Genomic DNA, 6,853 nt, shown 5'->3' on the forward strand with positions numbered 1-6,853 from the left:
TCACCTCAGCCATTTTGTGTCTAAAAGGCAGGAAGTAACACAGGTGCGAGCAAAACATTAACGAGGCCCCTGGCACTGCGGAACACCTAAATGGATTGGAAGTTGGAAACCCCTCATGAATGTTTGCTTGCACCTGTGTTACTTCCTTCCTTTTAGACACAGAATGGCTGCTGGTGAAAAAGGCCCACATCCATGGAGGAAAGCATCAGACATCATCCATCCTATATGTTCCTATACTGACTGCATTTTTCAGATGCTGAGGGGAAAAAAGGGGGAAAACTAATTTGAGTGCTCCAGCCTATCTAATTACATTGTGTAGGATTAGTCGTGAGTCTGTGGTTCAGGGACTGGATATTATTAAGTCCTTAATGGTAGATTCAATAACATTAAAAGGCCGGAGCCTAACCGCAAGGCTGACAACGACCCCCTCCCCCCCCTCCCCCATTCATTTATCCTACCTGACTTTTTATTGGAATATATGACATATGAATCACAGAGGAAATAATAGGTTAGGGGAAATTATTATTATTATTATTATTTGCATTTGCATTTGCATTTGCATTTGCATTTGCATTTGCATTTTAGGACAGTATAGACAGGGAAGGTATGGGAGAGAGAGACATGCAGCAAAGGTTCTACTGGTCAGATCCGAACCTGCTGCCACGGGAAGGATTCAGACTTTGTGGTACGCGCTGGCCTGCTTGTCCTCCTGGAGCTGCTGTAACAGGTGAGCCTCTGGGGCGCCTCAGGAATATTATTTTTGACAGTTGGCTCAATCGTGTGCTGCTTGGGAGTGGACATACTGGTGTGCTGTTGTTGTGTTTCTCCCACAGCCTAGGGCATCACAAGCCAAACTCAATCAGTCAGTCAGTCAGTCAGTCAGACAGACAGACATGATAGGCAGACAGACAGACAGACAGACAGACAGACAGACAGACAGACAGACAGTCAGTGAGTCAGTCAGTCAGTCAGTCAGTCAGACAGACAGACAGACAGACAGACAGTCAATCAGTCAGTCAGTCAGTCAGGTAAAGATTGGGGCGGGACCCACAGGTGTGGTCACAGGAGGTTTTATATGGGTCGCCAAATAAATTTGCAGAATTTCTTCCAGTCTTTTTATTAAAAATGTGTATATTGTTTTACTGATAAGAGGGGGGAAAGAGAGCATGTTAACTCACCCTAAATATCTACTTATTTTATCTCATTTGTAACGTTATAAAATGTGTATATTGTGTTACAGATGAGAAGAAATAAACAATTAGATGTTTATGGTTAAATGGTCAGGAAGGTTAATTTATGGACAAATTCATTATTCTCACAGTTGATAGATAAGTTAGGCCTGTTGTGAATTGGGGCCGTGATATCTGTCATTTTTAAAAAGTGGCTCCCCACAAATAAAGTTTGGGAAACACTGCAATGTGGAGTTGTAGGCTACAGACAGCACACCAGCAGCATTCAACTCAATCCCCCAGAGTCTCCTGCTATGAAAACAAGTGGAACTTAACACCCCACCATCGGTAACGGGGATTTGCAGACAGTAGAACTCGTCTTCGCTGACATACAATACAAATGTCATCTTGTGGTATTGAGGTATAATGTTCGTGGAATTAAGTTTTGGTCCGAGTGAAATGTTCTGTGGTCTCTTGTGATTCCAAATATAGATGCATCGCTTGGTCAGAGATGCTCCACGGAGAACGATGCAGATGCGTGTGTGCTGCAGTGCAGCAGCTCAGCATGAAAGGAATACTTAGAGCATCACTGTGAGTAGGCCTATCATTATCATTACCATCTCTCTTTCTTTCTTTCTTTCTTTCTTTCTTTCTTTCTTTCTTTCTTTCTTTCTTTCTTTCTTTCTTACTGTATCGTTGAATGTGAACCTGTCCTCCTGAATATTACTCCATCCTTCCCTCTCCGCCCATATACACGCCAAAATAAGTGTAAGGTGTAAATGAACGCAGTGTGCCATCACCTCGGTATAGACGAGCGTTCTCTCCCCTCGTCTCAGCCTTCTAAATATATCAGCGTGTACAGCTGCTGCTGTCAGGAATGCCCTGAAAACGGCCAGAAAGCAAATCACTGCCAGACCCCTCTCTGTGTGTTTGCCAATAAAGCAACCTCGACAAATTGATGTGAAAAGGAGGAATTCAGGAGGACGCCATCTGCTGGGATAGACAATAATACCACATAGGCCTAAGTTCAGCCTTCATACATGTTATTATTCCCATAATATGCTCAAGTTTGTGAATACTTCCCTACGGCTGTGCAACAATCTCTGACACAGGGGACAATTGTCGCCAAAGAAACCCATTCTGCAGGAATGGAAGTCACCCTCTCCACTAGGGCTGTGAATCTTCACTGGCCTCACGATTCCATTCGATTACGATTCACCTGTCAACGATTCGATTCGATTCCACGATGCATCACGATGCATCTCGATACAGCTCCAACAGTATTGCAGCTCCAAGTATCAAATCATAAGTTTTCTGTATTATTACTGCACATGGCTACTTTTTCATCAATTAATACAAGCGGTCAGATAAATATCAACTCCCTTTTTTACTTAGAAAGTGCTTTAAAATCTGAATGTCAACAGAAGTTTAAACATAAACGATTCAACGATTCATCTGTCAACGATTCGATTCGATTCGATTCACACGTCCGCATCACGATGCATCGATTATACGATTCATTTTGACACTCCTACTCTCCACCCTCTTTTCAGCTGTGGTTGGCGGACATGATCTCTGTTATACGGATGGAGAGGACAACCTCACCTGAGAGATTTCTAACCATTTGGGACCCGTTTCTGGCCTACCTTGACGAGGTTAGGGGCGATGGTCCGGGTGGTCTCTCAGGGACCCCCGTGTGTGAGATCCCATAGCGTATTTTGCGGCCACGTGGGCAGGTAGTCTACTCTCAATCTCTTGTGCGGGATATGTCTTCAGTGTGTGAAGACTGTACAGCTCGGAAATAATTCAACACTCACAGGAGCGATATGCTTTTCTCCATCAGACTGGTATCTTTGTGACAAATTGTGACCTTCGTAGAGGTGGTGCACTCTGAAACGTGCAGGTGGTTTTGAGCTGTAAACTACATGATATGACTGTACCGTGATGAAACACATCAATGCTGCTGACTGTTCATATTTGCCATTGACACCAAATTGATAAGAAAACAGGCATTTCATGGGTTGAAAACGGCTCAACATGTTATCTGCTGTTTAGGATCCGCCCTGAAAAGGCGGGGCCAATGCTGACGGATTCGACCGTTTGGAACATAAGCGTATGTCATAACGTCCACCTCCCCCAGCCCCTTCTGTGACATCACGCAGTCGTTCAAGCGCGCACACTAGGGATGTTCATCAATTATCGAAAATCGATAATCGATCGTTAAGGATTGGAATCGATCCTGTGGCATTTGGATCGATTTTTTAATTATTAAAAAAAAAAAAAAAAAAAAAAAAATTTTTTTTTTTTTTTTTTTTTTGGACTAGGTTTGGGTAGAAATCGTTCCTCCTCGCCCCACTCCATTGCACAGCCGACTAACGTGAGGTGGAGCTTCATATAGTCTCTAGTTTTCTGGCTGGGCACGGGCCTTTGTGCCAACAAAACTGTTTTAAACATGAGAAATTCACACCGGCATGCGCCGGGGACAGCAGTGTTGGAGAGGAGACACATTGAAATAAAGAGTTCATTGAGGAGAACACGTTGTCTTTCGTATTTTCTGCCATAGGCATTCATTTTGTTAAAAAAAAAAAAAAAAAAAAAAAAAAAAAAAAATGAAAATATTGAAAATTTTCTAAGTATTAATAAAATCGATAATCGATAATTGATCGTTAATTCTCACCGATTATCGATTTTGGAAAATTTTCAAAATGAACATCCCTAGCGCACACACACACACACACTCACGCACGCACGCACGCACGCACGCACACACACACACACACACACACACACACACACACACACACACACACACACACACACACACACACACACACACACACACACACACACACACACACACACAGGCTCTTGCTGCCCACCCCAATACTGATGCATGAGTTGGGCTGAGACCTGGGGGTGAAGTTAGGACTTTAGACATGTAACCTTGCTTTTGACAGAGCAGACCTTTGTCTATTTATACATGCAGGTCGAATTCTGCAATTGCTTGAAAGAGATGTGGGATGGCAATTAAAGGCACATCTCAACGCTGATTTCAAGGCTCAGGTGGACAACATCTAGGCCATGTAAAACAAACAAACAAACAAACAGAGATGTATTTAAGAACTGATCTGCTGTTGCTGCGACTGTCAGCGAATGAGGCAATCCAGTTTTGTCTCCAAAAATGAGTCTGACACACATCGCCTCTGGCCATTACACGTGTGTATTTGTGTGTGTGTGTGTGTGTGTGTGTGTGTGTGTGTGTGTGTTTGAGTGAGTGAGAGAGAGAGAGACAGAAAGTGTCTTTGGCACGTGTGTGTGTGTGTGTGTGTGTGTGTGTGTGTGAGAGAGAGAGAGAGAGAGAGAGAGAGAGAGACAGTGTATTTTGCGCGCATGAGTGCATGCATCCGTGTGTGTGTGTGTGTGCGACTGTGCGTGCGTGTGTGTGTCATGGGGCAGCTTATATGTATTGTGTTGTCCTACCTGCTGTGTTTGTGCACACGGCTTGCGCACGCTGCCAGGAGGGCATACACGATCCCTGCGTTTCAAGGCCCCGACGCCTCTGTGATCTCGGCTTCAAGCGCGCACACTCAGGAGGTAGAGCGAGGTAGAGCGAGGTAGAGCTTTAGCTCAGGAGGTAGAGCGGGTCGGCCAATGACGCAAGGGTTGGCGGTTCGATCCCCGCTCCCTCCCAGCTGCTGTCGTTGTGTCCTTGGGCAAGACACTTAACCCCAAATTGCTCCCGATGGTGTGTAGGCACCCTGCGTGGCAGCCTGCCGCCATTGGTGTATGAATGGGTGAATGTAGACTATCTACTCATTGTAAAGCGCTTTGGATAAAAGCGCTATATAAATGCAGACCATTTACCATTTTACCATTCCCAGTCAGCGTGGAGTCACAGCTCTGCTCTGAAGCTATCCAGCACAGGAAGAGGAAGTCAGCGTGGAGTCACAGCTCTGCTCTGAAGCTATCCAGCACAGGAAGAGGAAGTCAGCGTGGAGTCACAGCTCTGCTCTGAAGCTATCCAGCACAGGAAGAGGAAGTCAGCGTGGAGTCACAGCTCTGCTCTGAAGCTATCCAGGACAGGAAGAGGAAGTCAGCGTGGAGTCACAGCTCTGCTCTGAAGCTATCCAGGACAGGAAGAGGAAGTCAGCGTGGAGTCATAGTTCTGCTCTGAAGCTATCCAGCACAGGAAGAGGAAGTCAGCGTGGAGTCATAGTTCTGCTCTGACAAGCTATCCAGGACAGGAAGAGGAAGTCAGCGTGGAGTCACAGTTCTGCTCTCAAGCTATCCAGCACAGGAAGAGGAAGTCAGCGTGGAGTCACAGCTCTGCTCTGAAGCTATCCAGGACAGGAAGAGGAAGTCAGCGTGGAGTCATAAGCTGTGTCCCAATTCAGCGGCCACGGCCTTCGTCGGCCGCGGCCTACAGAGGTCTGTCCTCCGCGGACCAGTCAGGGGAGTGCGCAGCCTTGAGTCGTTGAGCGAAACGAGACGGTCTAGCCTACTACTAACCTCGCGTCACCAGGCTCTTCTCGGCGAGAAAGAGCTGCTGTGTCACTAGCTGTTCACGCCCCCAGAATGGTTTCCTTAGCAACCTTAACAACTATCAGGACTCCTAGGACAGGATTGACAATTCTGTGAAAACAGTCTATAAAAACACTCTTATCTGCAAGACTCAAATTGAAAGAGAAAACTGTATACATATTCTGGAGCCAAAGCTTTTTCCAATGCACGTTTGCATTCATATGCAGTGAAGATCAACTATGACAGTATATTCAGATCTATAAACCATACATTTCCCACAGGCCTGCTATTGACAGTAAATATGAATGTGTTTTCTGTTAAATGATCTCTTTGCACCATAACATTGTTGTGCCGTGTAAAAAGAAAGAGAAAAAAGTTTTTCTTAGACAAAATATTTATTAAATTACAAACTGTACATGTACGAAATAATCTATACATGGATAAAAAAAAAACATTCATGAAAACAACAAAACCTGAATGTGCAAAACCTCATATGTTTTAAACCCCCCCATGCATCAGTGTCATGAATCAGTGCAAAAGGTAAACAAGCAGACATTCATTAGTATGATGATCCGACAGAATAATAACAAAAAGAACAATACGAACAATAATACTAACATAAATATATATATATTATTTTACTTTTCAATTAGTCTTTCTAAGAGACCAAAGAAGCAGCCGGCTCGCTCCTTCTGGAGTCTCTTCCTTAAGCAGCTCGTCCTTCTTTGCTTTCTTTGGTAGTGGTGGGGCCCTGGCTCACACGCTCCTGTCTCTCCTTCCTCCTCCTCCACTGCTCCACAATCCTTACTCTGGAGAGAAGAGAGAGAGGAGAGAGGACCATTAGAAGCTGTGTTTCCATTAGTTTTTCGCAAAATAATTGCGATATTTCTACAACTTCGACAATGTACAATTGCGACTTGTAGGCGTTTTCCATTGAGTTGAGTTTGGTCTGAAGGCGCGCACACCTGAACGATATTAGCCGTTACCAGCAGCTGCCACAGTGATTACGCACGGGGATCTGCCGCATATCCCGTCCCCAGCATGCTCAAATCCAACCAATGGTCAATGCAAATTACCACATGAAGTTACAACGATATAACGAGCCTGATTATCAATTCAAAATAAAATGTAGAGTGGCTTCATGTTGCTGGCTGCAGTGAATG

This window comes from Poromitra crassiceps, assembly GCF_964638095.1.
Source record: "Poromitra crassiceps genome assembly, chromosome: 16".
Taxonomy (NCBI): Eukaryota; Metazoa; Chordata; class Actinopteri; order Beryciformes; family Melamphaidae; genus Poromitra; species Poromitra crassiceps.